General features: G+C 41.5%; 1 protein-coding gene across 3 annotated transcripts in view; it reads left to right on the top strand.

The window, feature by feature from the left end:
- Positions 1 to 19,748, top strand: part of MEIS1 (Meis homeobox 1) — a 136,867-nt gene that overhangs the window by 29,716 nt on the left and 87,403 nt on the right. The gene's annotated exons all lie outside the window — the stretch shown is intronic.

Here is a 19,748-nt window from a genome sequence, read left to right as displayed (position 1 = left end):
ACCTTCCAGGATTCCAAGTTAATGATGTCTTCAGACGCTTAGAAGGCAGTGGGCCTTTTAGAAAGTCATGTTGGGCTTTCCCTCTCCACTAGGCTGAAGCCATTTTGCTGGGTTTACTTATCCGAATCTCTTAAGTGCTTGACTTCATTGCAAACTGACTACAGGGAATTAGGAAGAAGTGAAAAGAAACCAGATCAATTTAGCTTGTATTGTTCCTTGAATGCACATACCTGTGTGTACTTGGGTGTCCATGGATGTGCACGTCTGCCTATAGCTAGTAGGAAATAAAGTTTAAACATAAAGTTAATCTTCAGCAAAAAGGTGACTGAGTGCTTAGATGTCTTTCTTGTACTGCCTTTGGTGAGATCTGACTGCAGTGGAATTTTGTGTTCAATCAGCGCAACCAAAGCTTTAAAGAGTATTCTCCATCTGAATATAAAAAGATGGTTTTATCGAAGTTGACTCTGAGCCCACAGTAGAGGTGCATACTTTAAAATCTGGTCTGATGATCGTGTGTCATTGGTGTGCCATTAGACAACAAAAGAATTTTGTTTTCTTATGTAATTGGGCTGTACCGATTAGAACTGCAAAATCCAAAACGAGTTTGACATAATTCACTTGGAAACAAAACCAGGAAAGTTCTATTTTTTAAGGCACGTGTTTGCTCTTTGGACTGGGAATAACTTCTGCACATAGAATTTTAAGCATTTGAAATACTTTATTGTTCAAAGAAAAGTTGCTGACTTTACCACGACTATAAGTCTAGTAAAAAATGGAGCCGGAATAGTAAACTGGTTCAGAGCTGAGGCCGAAATGGTACCCTCTGACCTCTGACTTTTACTGGAAGAAGATATGCGGCATAAATCCATAGGGCCTGTTTTCTTTCAAGTGTGTGTATGTACATGTTATGGTGTCGCTGCTCACGGCGCCGTAGTTAAGGTGATGTCAGCACTTTCAATAGAAAGCCCTATTTTCAACTCAGACCATGAGTTTTCAAAAAAGGTGAGAATGGAATCTAAATACTTTTTTCCTATACTCCAAACTTGCTACGTGGGGTCATAGCCTCTTGTTTTGTTTGTCTCATTTTCTTTTTCACTTCTTGCTTTTAAAAACATCTATGTATCATTTAGGAACAGGCAGGTAGCATAGCTGTTGCTTTAAAGGCTTGCCAGCTGCTGAAATGTACCTGAATTTCAAATGGTAGCATATACGTTTTCTCAAACATAATCTGATAAGAGGATTTTGAGAGGGCAAAGGCCCCAGCTCCGTTCTTCCCCTCCGACATGTCACAACAGGGAATTAGGAATATTGCATGGTTCTTTTTCCCTCAGCAGGTGCTCTCCAAAGGCCAATTTAATAATGAGTTTGTTTGTAACCAGAGGACATCTACCTTTCACATTACCTGAGTTTGCTACTTATGCTGTTTCTCTTGATATTTTTTCATAGAAGTTCAGTGCCTAATCTGTTCTTTAAGAAATTTCGTAGAAATGATCTCGTTTGAATGAGTTCAGTTGAACCTTTCTAAAACAATACTAGCCCCATTTGACAGATGGGGAAAATAAGGGGATGGATGTATTGAGCGATTTGTGGAGGTCCTGGTGTAGCATCAGACCTAAACGTTCAGTTTCCTGATTATTTGTCTGAGATTCTCCTCATCATGCCCTCTTTCCTGACTAAAGAATGACTCCCCTCCCTGGTGAGCTGATAGAAGCTTTCTGTGCGGACTTGCCCCCCACCCAGTGACTTGATAACTGTGGGCATAGGAGCCCCTCCTTTCATCTCACCTGCCCTTCTCTATGGCTTCTGAGGGATGGGCGGTGTCTCTCATTCAGCCCTTGCTAGATGCCGAATGATGCTTGCAAGTGTGGCCACAACAATTTCTGTGCATTTCCATGCCAACCACAAGCCTTCTACCCTTTATGCATCTCTGAGACCTGTGGAGCTGGGCCTTTGTGCAGGCTTCGGATTAACTGCGCACAGTGGCTCTTCCATGTTTTCCTGGCCTGCCTTTTCTGGCAGCCATGGATGTGTGAGCCGTGCCAGCATTTGGCCCGTAGTGCATGTCCTAAATAGTTATTTACACAGTTTGAGTCCATTTTAGTCAACTGGGTAAATAACAGGCCTCTTCAAAAGATTTATAAATCCATAAATATGTCTTTATACATACCCAATAGACAGAAATAACTCAATCTGTCAAGAACATATCCAAAGAGGTGTTTCCCCCACAGAGAGGAGTAATACATATTTTAAAACTTTCTCTACTGTATTATTTGTACTGTTTCTCTTTCCTCATTCCTTTTCATTTTTCACCACTTCATTATGGCACCTGTGGCACAAAAAAAGAAACCCCTGGGCTCTGGTCCTCTGTTAAAGAACCTTATCTGTGCATGATGTAGGCATATAATAGGCTATATCTCAACCGAGTCCTGTTCTTTTGGACTTTCAAAGTAAACAGAATAAAATAAGTCATTCAGGAAAACTGTAATGTTCTGACAGATTTCAAAATACAGTGACGATTTCCTAGTTAGCTTTCCAGCCAGGTGGGGGATTTTGAGTGCCAATTGCTTTGCCAAATTAACGACTGTTATGACTGATGGAATAGTTTCAGTCCAAATTTTTACCTAAGCATTAAAAAATTAATAAAACAGAAAATCCAATCCTGGACATTTTAGAAATAGTATATGTAAGATACATAATTAAGAAATTGCTAGATTCTTCTTCTTTGGGGACTCAATGTTTGTTTATGATTTATGTAATGTATCTTTCCCCTAACTCAAATTGTTTACGATAGTAACTTTTCCTATGGCACCTACTGTCATTTGATATTGGCACTTGTGGCCATTTGTATGAAATTGATTCTTTCATAGAGAAACTCCTTTAAGATGGCATTCAAAAGGCCAAACTAACATCTGTATTTGGTTGCAGGTTGTACTGCTTTTGCTATGTATGACATTGATTTCGTGTACTCTTTAACTTCCTCAAAGTACTTCCAAAGATATGAGATTGAATTCTGATTTTATCCTTGCCTATTATTTGCCCTCTTCCCATTACAGAAGAGAAAAAATGAAAGTTCAGAGATAGTGAAGTAACTGTCAGGATTTGGTCTCTTGGCTTTGCTTTTGTGAGCTACTTTAGAATGGGGTGTTTTCACGACCTCAGGCAGAGTCTCATAAGATGAGGTGCACACTGGCAGATACATGACTCTTCCCTGTGTCTTTTTTATCCTACCGTGCGCACCTGTCCTACTGACTGTAATCAGGGCCTACTTTAGGAAGCGTGTGGTTTGGAGCGGGAGAACACCAAGCACATCTGGTGCCTTTACCGCCATATTTGAACTCCTTCCCAGGAGGGCTGCTGCGTCATTCTACAACTCACAAGCAGCTTTAGCTATGGCTGACCACATTTTGAGTTTGGGCACATCTTTCTTTTTTGGTTCAAAGTCAAGAGTGATGAATATATGATAGTAATAAAATAATGCAATTGCATATGAAGGGCTGTCAGTCAGTATAGGTATTTCCATCCCTCACTTTGTAAAGGAGATCACAAAGGTTCAGAGAGGCTAGGAGACTTGCCCAAAGTCCCATATAGGTTAGTGGGTAGTAGAGTCGGGACCCAACAGTATGATTCCAGAGCCCAAGCTCCTAACATGCCAACATCCTCCAGTGCTTTAGTGCGGCTAGGAATGGAAAATAGATCATTGATGGACATTCTTTCTGTTTACCAGTTTGAGGTCTCTTTCCCCAGTGTCTGCACTGGGCCTGGTCTTGTCTCTGCAGTGGTGACGGAGCTGTGAGTAAGCCAGAATCAGCGTTAGCCTCAGGGGGGTTATACTCTGCTGGGGAGTGAGAATCTAGTTTTTTATGTTAAGAATGATTGAGACATTTACAGAGGAGCATGATGATTGATATGATTAATTTGTATTATGTATTAAGAGCCTATACCATTTCGCTCATTCAATGATTTATTGAATGGAGAATGGAAGCACACAAAACAAATAAGGACATTTCTCTTGCAGGACATTTCCCATTTAAAGCTCATCTCATTCTCCTCTTTTGTGAGAAAAGAGAAGAAGTAGTATTTTTATGTTGAAATCTGATGTAAAACATTTCAACTCTAAAGGACTTTAATGATTGCTGAAGCCTCTAAAACCCACTTATAAACTTCTCCTTTTGGGAGCAGGACTCGGTTCAACAATAGTATCTTTGCTCCCACTTAAGGAAAAAAAAAAAAAAAGCAAGACCAGCATGTTTCTTTAAAGAGGGATAATTGAAAAGCAGTGCTATTTCTTTATAATAATGTGTCAATAGTTGCAATGCTTCCCAGAGTCCCTCACCCCCCATCCCTACTCCCACCCCCACTGCCAGCTTTTGTATGAGTTCGGGCAACCTATAGGCGGAAGGCAATCCCATTTATTATTGAAGGGAATCTCAAGGCAGTGGTTTCAGGCTTTGGAGGCCAGCNGCCACATTATGTTCCAGATGACTAAGCAACGATTTATATACCAGCTTGCCTTTTTACATGAAGAAGAAAAGTAATAACAGCCCAAACCCGGGCATTTGAAACAGTCAGCTGTCCGATGAATAATGGGATAGGTGGGAAGGAGCGCTCTGATTGGATGTCTTAATGAGCACATTTCTCTCAGAGTTTGGACTGCAGTTCCCCTTGACCTTTGCCCTTTATTGACCAAACTGACACTTCATTTTTCACATACTTCCAATTATGTCTCGGCTTAAGTGTTGCCCTCCCTCCTTTATTTCTTTCCTATGGACAACTTGAGAGTGGTTGAGGCCACAGAAGATATTTTAATTTGAAAAACTACCGTAGCAACTCGGGCTTGGGATGTAATCTGTAATCGGCAGTTTTTCAGATGAAAACACAAAGTGAATACTGCTGGTTTAGAAACAGTTTTCTTTGCCTTTTTTTTTTTTTTTTTAATCCCAGCTGATTTTTAAAACAGTGTTTATAATAACCTAAGAACCCCATGAATCAAAAAATGTTTGTTTGGGTTTTTTTCCATTCCATTTGTCATTTGGTCAGGGTAACTTGAATGATCTATATGTGTTCACACTTCCTTCGTAAGCATTAAACTTCTGCGGGGACGTCTTGTATTTCAGTGATGCTGTAATGCTTTTTGACTAATACACTTCGGAGAGAAAAGTAAAATATGATTGTGGCTGCAGGCCTTAGCCCTTAGACCATTGCAGCCCCGTGTGTTACTTTAGTTATGTTTAATGTCGGACTGCAAATTAAAGGGTGGCCTTTGCGTGCGGTGGCGGGCAGAAGAGGAAAATGATTTCCTGATGGGAAAGTCAGGTGTAAAAAAGAAAGGGGAAGTTATTATACTCAGCAAATCCCTGTTATCAAAAGGTCCATATCATTAACTTATCAAACACATTGAACACGATGTATAGACAGAGAATTGTATTCCCAAGAACAACCCCATGCTATATTCACCTTTCCTTTTATTGACTCATCAAATGTGAGTAACCATTTTCTGTTCTCCATTCTCTTGACTTCTAGCATCATGAAAGCAGGTCATCTAAAAACAAAGAAAAATAACTGCATCATCTAAAAAGTAGTAACTGTGTGTTTAGGGGCATGAATTTGGCCATCAGTGTTTTCATGGAGAGTGCATCCTCTGACTATTAGGCAATATTGCTGGTAAACTTGAGGTCAGTGTTTTCTATCTTAAACAAATGGGAAATGTATTTGAAATTATTTACTCCCAAATATATTTCCCCCCAACACAGAAGTATTTGTTTCAAAAGTGGATGAAGTGTTACCTACTTTATTATGTAGCCCTCTGGCATATCCATGGCATAATTTTACTATAATATGGTAATAAAAGAATATGTAAAAGGCAGACAAAGGTTCTGTCTTTTTCTGTAAGGTGACCTCTGTTACCAAGTAACTGCTTTACTTATGAGCTTATTAAAAACTCAAAAAATGAGCTTTTCATACTTCACAGGCATTGATGTGAAAATGAGCTGTCCTGTGAGTAGTTTTCTTGATCATTTTTAGAACAATTGATTAGCCAAAGAGCTCCTGTCATTAGTTGACATTGACTGATAGCAATTTGTCACAAGCTCTGAAGGTCAGCTAGACAGTTGGAGTTTCAGCCTGCCTTTGATTGACCTTTACTGATTCCATCCTCATGTGATTGGCTTTGAATAGGCCTGACCCTCCATTGGAAAAGACAGGGCATTAGTCAACAGGATCATTTCTTATATTTTGTGTTGATTGCTCACTTTTATTTATGTGTGAACTCATGGTCTGGATATCTTATCAAATTTATACTCTAAGTTTTGAAATTTAAAAGGTATGATACTTGTTAAGTATGGCCTTAAAACCATAATTCTGTTTTCCCTTTGGTTTGCAATGTTAGAGTGGACTTGGTATGTGATGTAGACTTCGCTGCTGACACTTGGCCATTGTCACCTGTGCAGATACTGGAGTTTTGTTGCATGTGACGGAAGCATGCATGTTGCATGGAATTTTGTGGTTGCTGCCATGGTTGTCTCTTAAGAAATACCGACTCCAGTGTGATTTGTAAAGCTTCTGAAATTATACCCTAATTCTCTGACTTTCCTAGAATTAATTGTAGTGGTCTCTCAACAATCATGTGCTAGTTTCAAATTAAAAATGAGTGGTAAAGAATTATATGAATAATGATGCTATGTCAGTTCATCATTTGGCTCTGCAGCCAGAAAGTATGAAAACTTTTTTAAAAAGTACCTTCTTCTCCATTTCCCTCAGCCTGCTGTAAGTTAGAGAAAGCCTCTCTGGCTGTCATAGCATTAGCTTTTCAGTGGGAGTGAAATATATTTTCTGTTGTAGTAGACTCAGAGTTAATTGTTTGTAAATTTCAGTTCTTTCTTTCCAAAACTGTAAGGTATTTTCCCCAAATGCATCACATGTAGAACATAGCCCACTCTCATATTGATAACATGGATTTTACTGCCTCATGTTAATAATAAAAATGGGTAGGGGCGCCTGGGTGGCTCAGTCGGTTGAGCGTCCAACTTCAGCTCAGGTCATGATCTCATGGTTGGTGGGTTCAAGCCCCGCATCGGGCTCTGTGCTGACAGCTCAGAGCCTGGAGCCTGCTTCGGATTCTGTGTCTCCCTCTCTCTCTGACCCTCCCCTGCTCACGCTGCCTCTCTCTCTCTCAGAAGTAAATAAAAAACATTATAAAATTTTTAAAAAAATAATGAAAATGGGGACCTGAGCTTTAAAAACCCAGATCTTAATGTGTCATTATTTAAATTATTTAATGCAGTTTCTAACTAAGGCCCTTCTTTTCTCTTATTCTCTCTCACTTTCCTTCTTCTGCATTGGGTTTTAAGCTATAAGCAGTAACTTGTTTTTCAGGTCAGCCTTCCTAGGCATTCCAGGGCTACCACACACAGCCTGGCACAGCTTAAACCTGTGTTTCAGTTTCTACCCAAGAAAATAAACCAGGAGAGAACCCATTGTCCCAGGTGGTGGATTCTTCACACTGTGTCATTCTTGGCAAGGCAGAAGTGAGGAAGTTAATTTTAGGGAAGTATCCATTTAATGTAGCCCAAGGAGATGAAAGGAGTTTAGAATTGTAATTGTTTTTGCGGATGAGCCAAAATATTGTCATGAGTTGTATTTAAAGGTGGGGGGGGTGGAATGTAAATGTATACATTCTGGTCAAGTCGTCAAAATGGATTAAGCATTTACTGTGTGGCAGGTACTCTGTATGGTGCTGTAAGTTCCAGCAAGTCATAGTATTTACCCTTGGGAAGTTTGTGTGTGCTCCCAAGAGCATCAAGCATATATAAGTGGGATATTCTCTAAATACACACTATTCCTAGGGAGCTGGAATAGCTGGAGTGAAACTTCACATTGCCAATGACACAGACACAGTGAGCTTGTGGTCAGGGCTGTTGCCTAAGACCAGGTGGGAGATAGCTGGCCTAACTTGCAGAGGGCCATCTCTACTTCAGTCCTCTGGCTGCTGCTGCTGAAGAGGCTGAGCATCTAGCAGGCCCTGTGAGATCCACTGTGATCCATAGCCCACTGGCAGGAACTGTGTTCAGCCCTCCTGCATAGCCACTTGGCCACTCGGGGGACCTCCACTGTCTTGAACCATGGAGGTCATCATTGCTTTCTCCACCATTAGTCACCAGGCTGCTGACTCATACCAATGCCTTTGGCAATCTGGTAAAGTCAATGGATACCTTAGCAGGGTAATATTTTTATTAATGCATAAAATAAAATACATAGGACTACAAGGAAACTAATTGTATTGAAATTCAGTTATCAAAATATTTTTAAAGCAAATTATAATATAATGATATAAGTGCTTTATTAAATATGCATTGAATAACAAGGTCTAGCCGTAATTCTGTTGTCTACTATATTTTTGAAATAGTGATGAATGTAAATGATGTTTTAAGATCTTTATAACAATTATATTGTTATATGTAAATATGATTTCCTTTGGTGACAAAGTCTCAGGTCCTGCTAATGGTTCTGTGGTTTGTTACTTACCTAGATATGCACTTGAAAGAAATGCTAATTTCAGCTAGAGGTTAGTGAGAATCAAATGTAAATTTTTCCCCTTCTGAGTACCTGGATCTTCTGAATTCTAACCACGAACACTCTGGTGGGGGAGGGTCTATGTAGCCCAAGTTAAAACACTGTAAACTTAATTTAAGTGTCATCTGCAGGAAGTGTTCTATGAACTCCCAGACTGGAGGAAGTGCCCTCTTCTGTGTTGTCATGGTATCCTGTGGCATATCCTTTCTCATATAGTGAAGTGAGCCATTCGTGCATCAGCCTCCCCAGGATGCTTCCTGGGAAGGGACTATGCCTTGTTCATCTTTAAATTTCCTGTGCCCCACTCCTACACTGTTGGTGGGAATGTAAGCTGGTGCAGCCCCTCTGGAAAACAGTATGGAGGTTCTTCAGAAAACTAACAATAGAACTCCCCTATGACCCAGCAATAGCACTGCTAGGAATTTACCCAAGGGATACAGGAGTGCTGATGCATAGGGGCACATGGACCCCAATGTTCATAGCAGCACTCTCAACAGGAGCCAAAACATGGAAAGAGCCAAAGTGTCCATCAAGGGATGAACGGATCAAGAAGATGTGGTTTATCTATACAATGGAATACTCCATGGCAATGAGAAAGAATGAAATCTGGCCATGTGTGGCAACATGGTTGGACCTTGAGGGTGTTATGCTGAGTGAAATAAGTCAGGCAGAGAAGGACAGATACCATATGTTTGCACATATAGGTGGATTAGGAGGAACTTAACAGAGGACCATGGGGGAGGAGAAGGGGAAAAATAGTTGGGGAGAGGGAGGGAGGCAAACCATGAGAGACTTTGAACGCTGAGAACAAACTGAGGGCTGATGGGGGTGGGTGAGAGGGGAAGGGGGGTTATAGGCATGGAGGAGGGCACTTGATGGGATGAGCACTGGGTGTTACATAGAAACCAACGTGACAATAAAGTATTTAAGAAAAATAAAAAATAAATAAATCTGTGCCCAGAATAGTTATGGGCACATGGCCAGTGGTGGGTAATTATTTATTAAAGAGGATTGGGAACCCTCTCGTGCTTTCAAACTGTGATTACACTACATTCTCTCAGCACTGATTTCTTCTGGGTGCCAGATGGCTAATCACATGGCAATCTCAGTCAAAATGTAAATAGATACCGACGTCTTACCTGTCCTGACTCTCAGAGCTGCATTTTAACAGAAGCACTCAAGAAAATGTTCAACGGGTATCCCTTTCAGAATTGGTGGTGAATGGGTTTGGGGATGTACCTTAAATCATGCTGCCCACATAGTTGCCTGATCTGCCTACTCTTGGGTACCATCCTCTGGCCCTGAACGGGCTTCTAGTAGAGAATGGGTGAGGACTGGCAGCAGCATTTTAGTATCTTTTAAGGGACCGCAGGGTAGGGTTAAGGATGAATGCTGAGGCAGGACCCCGTGTTACCCTGGGAGGGCAGGTTTATGTCTGTGCCACTCCCTGCAGCAGGCATGGTTCCGTCCCGCGGGATGCGATAGTCAGCTCTGCTCCTGAATTTATCTCTTTCCTCCATGAATGCTAGCACTAATTAAGGATAATGGTAGAGGTTTTGGCTGTTGGCCTAGCAAAAACTAACCCAAACAATAAATTTATTCCAAGCATTTTCCTTAAAAAGAGGTAGGCGTTGTCTACCCAGAAGTGTAGTTGGTAAGTTGGGTTGTTCTCAAGTGTCTGGCTTTGTGGATTAGTTCAGTCTTGCAGATAATTTTCCATAATTACTTAACCTAAAAGCATTCTGTTTGATTAGTACAATTAGCTTCGGCTTTCCCCCATTTACCAATATCAACCCTGTATGCATTCCCTCCATCTTATTTCCTAACCAAGGGTGAAAGAGGTAGAACTTTCTTTTCCTTCTTTCCACATCAAGAGAAATAGAGAATATGAACATACCTAGAAAATCTTTAAGTTTTCTTCAAATTTGTATATTTTTAAGGAAGGGGGAATTGAAGAGTGAATGTAGAAAACACTGAACTTGCTTGTTCCTAGATTATTAGCATTTGATCACTGCTGTCTCTAAATATTTCATTTGCCTTATTTTGAATCTTTCCTTGAGTGCCCCATGACAGTAGCCAAATAGCACCTTGACACCCTTATATATTGATACTTTGGGAGAAGAGGATATATCTTAATTTTAAAACATACTTCTATATTCTCACCTTCATTCCAAAAAAGGGTTTAAGGAAATTAACAAAAGTGTATAATAAACAATAGGATAAAATCAAGATGCGAATAAATGAGACCCAAAGGACGTCTGACAGGAGGCCAGTCATAAGGGTAGTTCAGAACAATGTGAATCATAAGAGATCATGTGCAGTTGCTAGAAGTAGTCAGTTTGGCTCTGAGCTTCCTAGCAGCCAAAATGAAGACTGAAATATAATTAGTTACAAGATTGACAGAGTCCATGGAAGTTGTTTGGAAGAATCCCTTTGATTGGTGTGAAGACTGGAGAGAGATTCTCCCACGGGACCTCACAAGGGGAATCCGGTGATTGGACTAGAATCCAGGGATGGCCCCTCTTGCACCTCCCTCAGCTCCTAGCACAGGGCTGCAGATACAGCCGGTACCCGATATATATGTGGCTGACCCATTCGACTAGATAGATGCCTGGATTTGTATTCAGCCCAATCTTACTTTCACTTCTTGGCACCTAAGCTAGTCTTGATTTCTGTGGGTGAAGCAGGTGGCAGCCTCTCTTAATCTGAGCCCAGGGTGCCGTTTGTTTTGTGAGACCCTTCCCCCTTTTCTATCTCCTCCTGACCATGGTGTGTCAGCTCCATTTTCCAGTGTTTTCTCTCCGTCCCTGGAGCCACTGATGCAGATGAGAATGCTCTTGTCGTTCTGATTACTGTCCACTGAAACAGGGTTAATGACCCCAGAGAGATTCATTAAGTGGTGAAGAGTTGGGGTGCCAGCTTGGGAAGTTTCAGGTACCACACTCTAAAACTGGACACTCTGGGGGAGTGTGATTTTAGCTATAAAGTCGGAGGCTGTGTGTTATGAATATTTGGTTTACTACATCCCAGTACTGAGAACATCCCTTTATGGGAAAGGAATACTTTTAGTGCAACTAAAAAATACTGCTCAATATCATGAATGTAAAGCTTCTGAGAGGAACCTTCTCAAAAATAATAGAAGGAAGACAGAAAGTGTACCATTCACTAACTTAATGAATATTAATTGAATGTCTACTATGTACCAGCCTAGCGCAAAATGTGAATGAAGACGCTGTTCCTGGAACCAAGAAGCTGACAGTCAGTGGCAGAGCAGGTAGTTAACCTGTGGTAGGTGAAGGCTCAGGACTGAGTAGGTCCAGTATAATTTGGAAGTAGAGGAATGGTCCCTAACAAAGTGGTCCCTCCTGTCCCTGTCCTTCCACAGGAGCATCCTTCCTCCATCACAGAACCCTTTTTCACAGACCCCGAATGGGACACAGGTGTGGGTCCTTCTCCACACGGCACTTCCATCCCCAGACTCGGTCCTAGCGGCCACCTGCTTTTCATTCCCAGTCTTCCAGCCAGCTCCCCCAAGGGGGTGCGTCTGTGATGGGAAGTCAGGACAGATGGAGAAGTAGAAGGACCATATGAAGCTAAGAAATTAGTTGGTGTGAAGGTGAGGAAGAAAGTGAAAGCATGACAGCTTGGAAGCATTGTGTGTGCCTCAGCACGGGCAGAGAACAGGGTGTGAGAAAGGAGGAGTTACAAGGGAAAGCAAGAGGCAGCAGGGGCCAGACTGTGAGGGATCATATCTGTCATCTTAAGGAATTGGGAGTTTGCTTGGGAGGCAGTAGGGAGTCATTGGAAACATTAGGTTGGTGTCATGGCAGACCTGCTTGAAAGAGGAATAGATGCTGAGGGAGGCTGGAGTCATGCTGCAGTAATTCCAAAATGTTGAGGACGGGACGTAAGGCAGAGTGAAGGAGCTAGAGAGGAGAGCTTTGGGGGAGGAGACTGGAGCAGACCTAGAGAGGACTCAGGGGTTAGGGTGGGGGTTGGGAAGGTCTGGAATGACGCCAAGGTCTCAGAATCCTGCTGTCTGCACCATAGATCTCTTCTGGCTTGCTCCCTGTCTTCTTAAGTGTAGTTTTCACCTCTCCAGATATGGGAACAATATAGCTGGCCGTTGTTGCCTGTGGCTTTTTCCTCACACACTGGTGGGACAGAAGTGACACTTTCCCTACCCCTTCCTGAGGGTTGCCCACGGAAGTCCGGCCACCACTCTCTTTTGGAGGCCTCTGGCTCCATGGGGACCAGGGGCTGGGTGGAAAGGAAGAGGCCAGCCAGGCTATCATGGGAATTCCGTGACTCATTTCATTGGTTTACTGCTCTGAAAATGAGGTGACTTCCCCCTTTGCTTGACAGTTGATTGATGAACATTTCCTGAGTATTTGCAGAGTAGATGTTTTGTTACACGGACCTTGGTGTTCATGGACTCCCACTGGATTCTCATCCTAGTGTGCTTCAGCCTTTCCACTTCCCAGGCTGCTAATGTTTCTGTTTATGTAGAATCTTCAAATCACCTGCCCAAGACTTAAGAGACTCCAGGACTGGAAATTGTATACTCTTGGGCTGCTGATACAACTGTGGTCACATTTCCTTTTTTGCAGAATACTACAGCACGAAGGACAATTTTTTTATACCGAAACAGTATTTTTTAGACTAACAACACTGTCACAGGGTACATGTGTCTACATTGAAAGTTGCCCTTAAAAATAGTGTACTTCATTTTGTGTGTCTAGAATTTTTGTGTTGGTTCATTTTTAGTTTTCAATTTCTTTCCCAGGGTGTGGGTTTGTGTATTTTTAGAAGGATTGTCCTTTACTTCGATTCCAGATGTCCTGATGCTCTTGATAGGAAAGGAGTCAGCTTTGGAAAACGTTAATTGCTCTGCTAAATGGTAGAATGTTAATAAAAGCTACATAGCAAGAAGTGTAATCATTACTTTTAGGCTCCAAGAATGTTCCTTAGGCTCATTTTTCGTAACTGATGTGGAGGCAATAGGTTTGCATTATGTGGGCCAGAGGCATCGTCTTAGATAGTGGCCATTGTCCTTAGATTTAATTTTCATATTTCAGACGGAGGCGGTAGGTTTAATGTGTCTTACTTTGCAGCTGGAACAGATTCTATTTTTAATCTGTAAGTCGAAATGGCATGGAGCCAGGTGCTGCCCGGATCCAAATGCATAGTTCCTGTTGATATCAGTGAGTTTCATGATGGATTGGAAAGAAGTATGTGGCCTTTATTCCAAATATCTATCTGACTCTTTAGAATTAAGCATGCTGAACAAATCCTAGCACTTTTCAAGTTAAAATGAAGTGTTTTCTAATGTAGCAACCATGCTGGCTTAAAGGTATAATGCAACAATTCCAAATAGACACACACACATAACCGTAGAATTGGTTTTCAGGCAGAGAGAGGCAGCTGGGCTCAGGGACCTGGGTGGCATAGTAAAGGACATGGCTGTATTGAGCTACACAAAATTGTCTTTAAAGAGAAGAGGTAGGGGAGAAAGCCTTTCCTTTGGATGGCTCTGCTCATGGGAATACACACATTTTATTTTATTTTATTTTGGGGGGTGGGGGGGAAGTATGCACATCATTGTTGGTGAGTAATTCTAGGAGGGTCTTCATGCACTTCCTCAATCCTATTACCTTGTGGTGGGAATGGAAGGGCAATATTCATTCAGGATTGACTGATGTTTGCATCTGTAAATAAATGTACTCAAGTCATAATTGTTATAACAGGATTGTTTGATTACCTGGCAATGGCCTTGTTCTGAGATAGCTTTCGGATCACCTGTTCAGTGGGAACATTTGACAGACCTCATGTTTATTACCCAATTGAATGTCAGTAGCAATTGCCACTAAAGATAAACAAAAATGCAAGTACTTGTTGACCTTGACTTTTTTCCACAAGAGATTGGACTTGATGGCTCTATTGCTGTTGAGTTGATAAGGGTTATAAACAGTAGTTTAAAGAAAATGCTTTATTCCCAGAGGAAAATACCCTATTTGCTGTGGGAAATGGCAATAGCCATGTGTACCCTTTGCCAGATTTTCCTAATTCTCCTTAATTTGGCCTGTGGGAAAAGGATGTGGGGGTGGGGCTTTTAAGGCTTTAATATACATTTGCATATTGTTATAACTTGTGAATGGTGGGTGTAGTTAGCATATTGAATACAGTTTTAGAAGAGGCCAATGACATTTCTCTGATTTATGATATTCAGTAACATGATTTCTTTTGAAACTATCATGTTAATAAAATATTGTGTTTCAGAGATGCAGCTCTTATAAAAATGCACCGTGGTGCAAAACTGCTCTTTCAGATTCTAATTAAAAAACATAAAAACATCATTAATCAGTCATTTCAACCAGGGTCAAGGAGAATATATATATTCAAGGTGAATATATTTACCTGGGACACCGCAGAGGTGCATGGGACATGTGACAATCAGCACTTGTCGTTGGGCACCCAGGCTTAAATTTGATTCTTAGATTTGAATCAAGAAACTCTGGGCCATTAAGGATTCCCCATTTCTTAGTGAGGCAGAAAACCTCAGTGACCTATCCTTTTTGCTCTTAAAAATCCCAGTGCATTTTCCTTTTCGAAGAGAGGTGCTTTGGCTTAATGCCACTGGCTTCAACTTTTGCTCTTAAAATGTTGTTTTGATGCATAGTGTAGTGATGGATGAATTGATTTCTGTGCATAAACGGTGGCCTAGATTCTTGCCCTGTGGAAATCCATGGAATTAAAAACTGTAGGTTCCCGGAGTGATAAGAGGTAAGCAAATGATTAGATATGCATGCGGGGGGGGAAATGAGATGCTCATAGAATGGGAATAAGGGTCTATATAATTTGCAAGTTTAATGGAAGTGTAAGCCACTAATACAACTAATAATTTAATGCTAATATGTAAGAGTAAGTAAATGTAATTCTAATCATTTCCTATTTGGTGTGCTCTCAAAGAGTACTGAGTAAAAATGGACTGTATTGAAATATTTCCCTGGCTACCTGGGATGAACATCTGGTCTGCTGACAGCTGTGGCCCTTAAGAAACCACTGGGATGCTAGCGACTCTGATTTCTCTCTAGATAGAAGTTTGGGACAATTTGAGACTGCAGAATCTAAACCAGAATTTCCTGCAGAGAGGTTTCAAACACTAGCTGCAGGATTTATCGAATAGGTGTCCAGGATCTCGTCCAGCAAGCCCTTTTAAGTAGCCACTGGTATTGTTTAATAATACAGACGATTTTTTCTTCCTAAAACTCTTTGACCTTTTGCTCTCGTCTTCAAAGTACGGATTTCCTCATGAACATATCTGAGGCAAGCTTTGGATCCATTTTTGTGAGAACAGGGGCTGTTGAATGCAATTTTAAAACATAAGTAAAGAAAGCCATACCATTTCTAAGCAATAGGGAATGTCATGCTGTTTAAGGAAACAACGGTGACAGAGCAGAAGAGTTCCACTCTCCCTGGTCTTCTTTGCTCGGCCCTTTTTCTTGTGACTTTCTTTGGAGAATAACTGCCTGCTGACTTCCGCTTTTCTATGAAAGTTTTGTGAAGAACGGTGGAAATCTTTGCAATGACAGATGCCTTAGCAGATTATTATGATGTCCATTACTTGGTGAATGAAATTAGGAAGAGGTGATTTCTGACACGGCACATACCCTGCCCTGTGACAGAAAGGCTGTAACCTAGAATCTTTGTTAAGAAGCACATCCTCAGGATTGCTGGGGATTCTCTGATTAATACATTAGAAATGAGCAGAGGGGAGGCTGCTGCCTCCGGTATCCCGGTCCCCTGCAGCAGGAGGGTACCTGGGACTCTAGGCTCAGGCTCCTCATTCTTGGCTGCACAGTGGGGAATGTGGGCAGGGAGTGGGCTCTTTCCTCCTAGCAGTCACTGAAGGATGTGGCAAGGACGTGAATTGTTTGTGGCTGGCTCTCTATCCTGCTGCTAGAAAGACTTCTGCGTTTATCTGCATTTTTCTGAGCCCCAGTCCCTGTGAAGCCACCTCCCAGGCCACTTTGTGGGAAAGCTTTCTTTATGGTGGATGACGTGGCATTTCTTGTCACTTCCTCAAATTCCTTCCCGCTGCCTATCAGCATTGCTCTGCACTTATCTGGGTTGAGCTTCAGCCAGCCAGAGCTAATCCAGGCTCCTATTTCAGAGGGGCAGAATGACAGTGATGACGCTGCCATTTCCCCACTTGTGACCTGCGGTGCTGGGGGAAGGAGCAGACAGAAGAGAGGGGGCAAGAGTTGAGGACCATTGGCTTGGTTCTCAAGACCGGTACCTTTAGTCTCTTCTTTGCCCTCGACAGGCCTGCTTCTCCATAAGGCTGACAGTGTTGTTTATTTTGATGTAGAGTTGGATGTAATTTTTCCAGTTCTAACCTAAAGAACTAAAGGCTTCTTAACCTGAGTAACCCTCCTTGCACGGAGGTCAGCCCTGACAATTTTGAATCTCTCAGATAAAGTCTAATGAATTGGGGTTTAGAGTATCAGACACAGGTGGCTCTTTTGTTCTCATCTTCCAGTATTTAACAAATATTTATTGAACACCGACTGTAAGCTGCATACAATGCTGAGTATTGAAAGGAAACATTTCCTAAAAATAACATAATTTTTCATGCCTTCAGTCTATGAAATGTGCGGGCCTTCCACCACCCATCTTTTAGCAGGACACCTCTCCATGTCTCCCTTTTATAGGTGACAATTGCCTAAGGTCTGACAGGGCGTAAGTGGGAAAACACTGGGACCTGAATTGGCCAGGTTTTTCAACTCCAACACCTTTTTTTTGGTGCCAGGTTAAGAAGTAACCTAGTAACTGATATCTTTTTGCTCCACTTATTTCTGAAATGCATTCACCAGTTCTTTCTCATTGGGGAAAGAGAAAAGAGAATAAAAGAGGAAGCATCTTTAGAAGGAAGTGATGAAGTATTGCTTAACATCACCTTCCTTCCTTTCTTCCTTCCTTCCTTTCTTTCCTTCTTCCTTTCTTTCTTTCTTTCTTTCTTTCTTTCTTCTTTCTTTCTTTCTCTCTTTCTCCCTTTCTCTCTTTCTCTCTCTCTCTCTTTCTCTCTTTCTGCAGGCACTATGCTAAGTCCTGAGACAACAGGATGAGTATGATTAATTCCTGTCCTGAGGATTTTACAGTCCAGTATTTGATTCTCCCCTCCCTCTTGAATTAAGAAATGTCTGGGACAAACCTATTCATGATGCTCTTCTCTTTAGGAGTTACCTTCTCCTTCATCCAATTCACTTGCATTTCACTAATGTTCAGGGATAAGGGGTTTCAGTATACAAGTAGAACTGAAGCAATCTTCTGTTGGTCTTTCTTCGCAGAAAAATGATGTAGGTTTAACTCTCTCATGCAGAAAAACAATTTAAACTTACCTATAAAATGGGGTGATATTACTACCTATATATAAGATTGTCAAGAAGATTCAACAAGCTGATGCACAGAACTTAGAACAGTGTGCGGCACATAGTATCTGCGTATGTGTTTGTGTATGTGTTAGCTGCTGTCATCATCATCATCATCATCATCATCATCATCATCATCATTTGGTTTGTTTTTCTATATGGAAAAGAAACTCTGGTTAGGATTGGTGTTTATTTCTGAGTGTGAGTGATGCCATAGCAAGGAATCGAGAATCTAGTACTATTCCCTTCACAATGGAGAGTGTTTGTCTGCCCTTTTGTATCAAAACAAGGGTCGTTCTAAAGTTGGTGGACCACTGAGTTTCACTCATAGAAGAGTCCCTTCTATTATTCACCACTCTCAAATGTCCCAGTGTCTCAAATGTCGCGTTCACTTTAGGAGGCCATGAGGAGGAAATGAATGATTAAGAAGAAACATGGGTACACATGGTACCTATCTTACCAGAAGGCCTTTGGTCTACTGGATTCTTTTAAAGCAAAGGCTAGGCTTCTTTCTACACCACATATTAAGGTGCTTGTGGGAAGATTAGGTTTGCAGTGTCAGTCAAGGTGATGTGTTGAATGGCATACCTCTCACTGATGATCAGTTTGGGGTAGAGTTCTGTTTTCAGAGGAACTAGGTAGAATTGCCTCACAAGAGCCCCGCTAAGATGGAGAATGGAACAAAGTTTCTTTTTGTATCTCTGATCTTATCTCGTCACAATAATCTTTGGCCTTTGATGAAGCTATTGGGCAATTTCAGAATGCCATATTACCAGCAAATTTTAAGCTATAGGAAGATAATCCTTACTTTCATAGATAAATGTTACCAAATGCCAAATATCTTAAGGACTAGGTTTATAGTCATTGCAAGGGGTTTCTCTTGTCTATCAACAGTGAATAGGAAAGGCTGATTCTGGGTAGTTATGGAGAGGCGACATTAGACCTACAGGCAGGTCTTTGTTTATAGCAAATTAGCTCTACTATTTCTTTCACCTACAAAATTACTGGTGGTGCTGACTGCATGCTCTTCCTCTCTCACCTCACTGTTCGCATCTCTTCTTGCTCTTCTTTACATTCAGTGTTGTGGCCCCATTATGATGGTATCAGAAAGTCTGTTTCACATTTTGACCATTTTAATTTCTCCTTCTAACCACTCACTCATGACACAGGAATGTGTTTGAATTTTTAGTATTAGTTGCAAAGCCCTCCCTCTTTGAGGGAGTAGAGGTGGTTTCCTAACAACCAAACATGATCCAGTTCCTTTTTTAAAAAAAAAAGTTAATGTTTATTTTTGAGAGAGAAAGAAGAGAGAGAGAGAGAGCACGCGTGCGTGAGCGGGGGAGGGACAGAGAGAGGGGGAGACACAGAATCTGAAGACAGGCGACAGGCTCCAAGCTGTCGGCACAGAGCCCAATGCAGGGCTCAAACCCACTAACCATGAGACCATGACCTGAGCCGAAGTCAAATGCTTAACCTACTGAGCCACCCAGGCACCCTGACCCAGTTCCTTTTAAAGAAAGGAATTTCTCATACGCGTGGTGATGACTCTGTTCTGTTGTGGCACAATGCAGGAGCCACTGCAAAGCCCAGGATGCTATGCAGAAGATGAAAAACACAGGGCAGCACTGGTGGAGCCTCACACTGAGATTCTTTTTCCACATGGCATTTGTTAGCACTTTCCCAACTCTTTATTATGAATATTTTCATACATTAGAAAAATGGAATAAATAGTATAGTAAATACCCATAA

The sequence above is a fragment of the Crocuta crocuta genome, unplaced genomic scaffold, assembly GCF_008692635.1.
Source record: "Crocuta crocuta isolate KB4526 unplaced genomic scaffold, BGI_CrCroc_1.0 scaffold113, whole genome shotgun sequence".
Taxonomy (NCBI): Eukaryota; Metazoa; Chordata; class Mammalia; order Carnivora; family Hyaenidae; genus Crocuta; species Crocuta crocuta.
The sequence above is the reverse complement of the archived record's forward strand: the minus strand, read 5'-3'. Positions and strand labels throughout refer to the sequence as shown.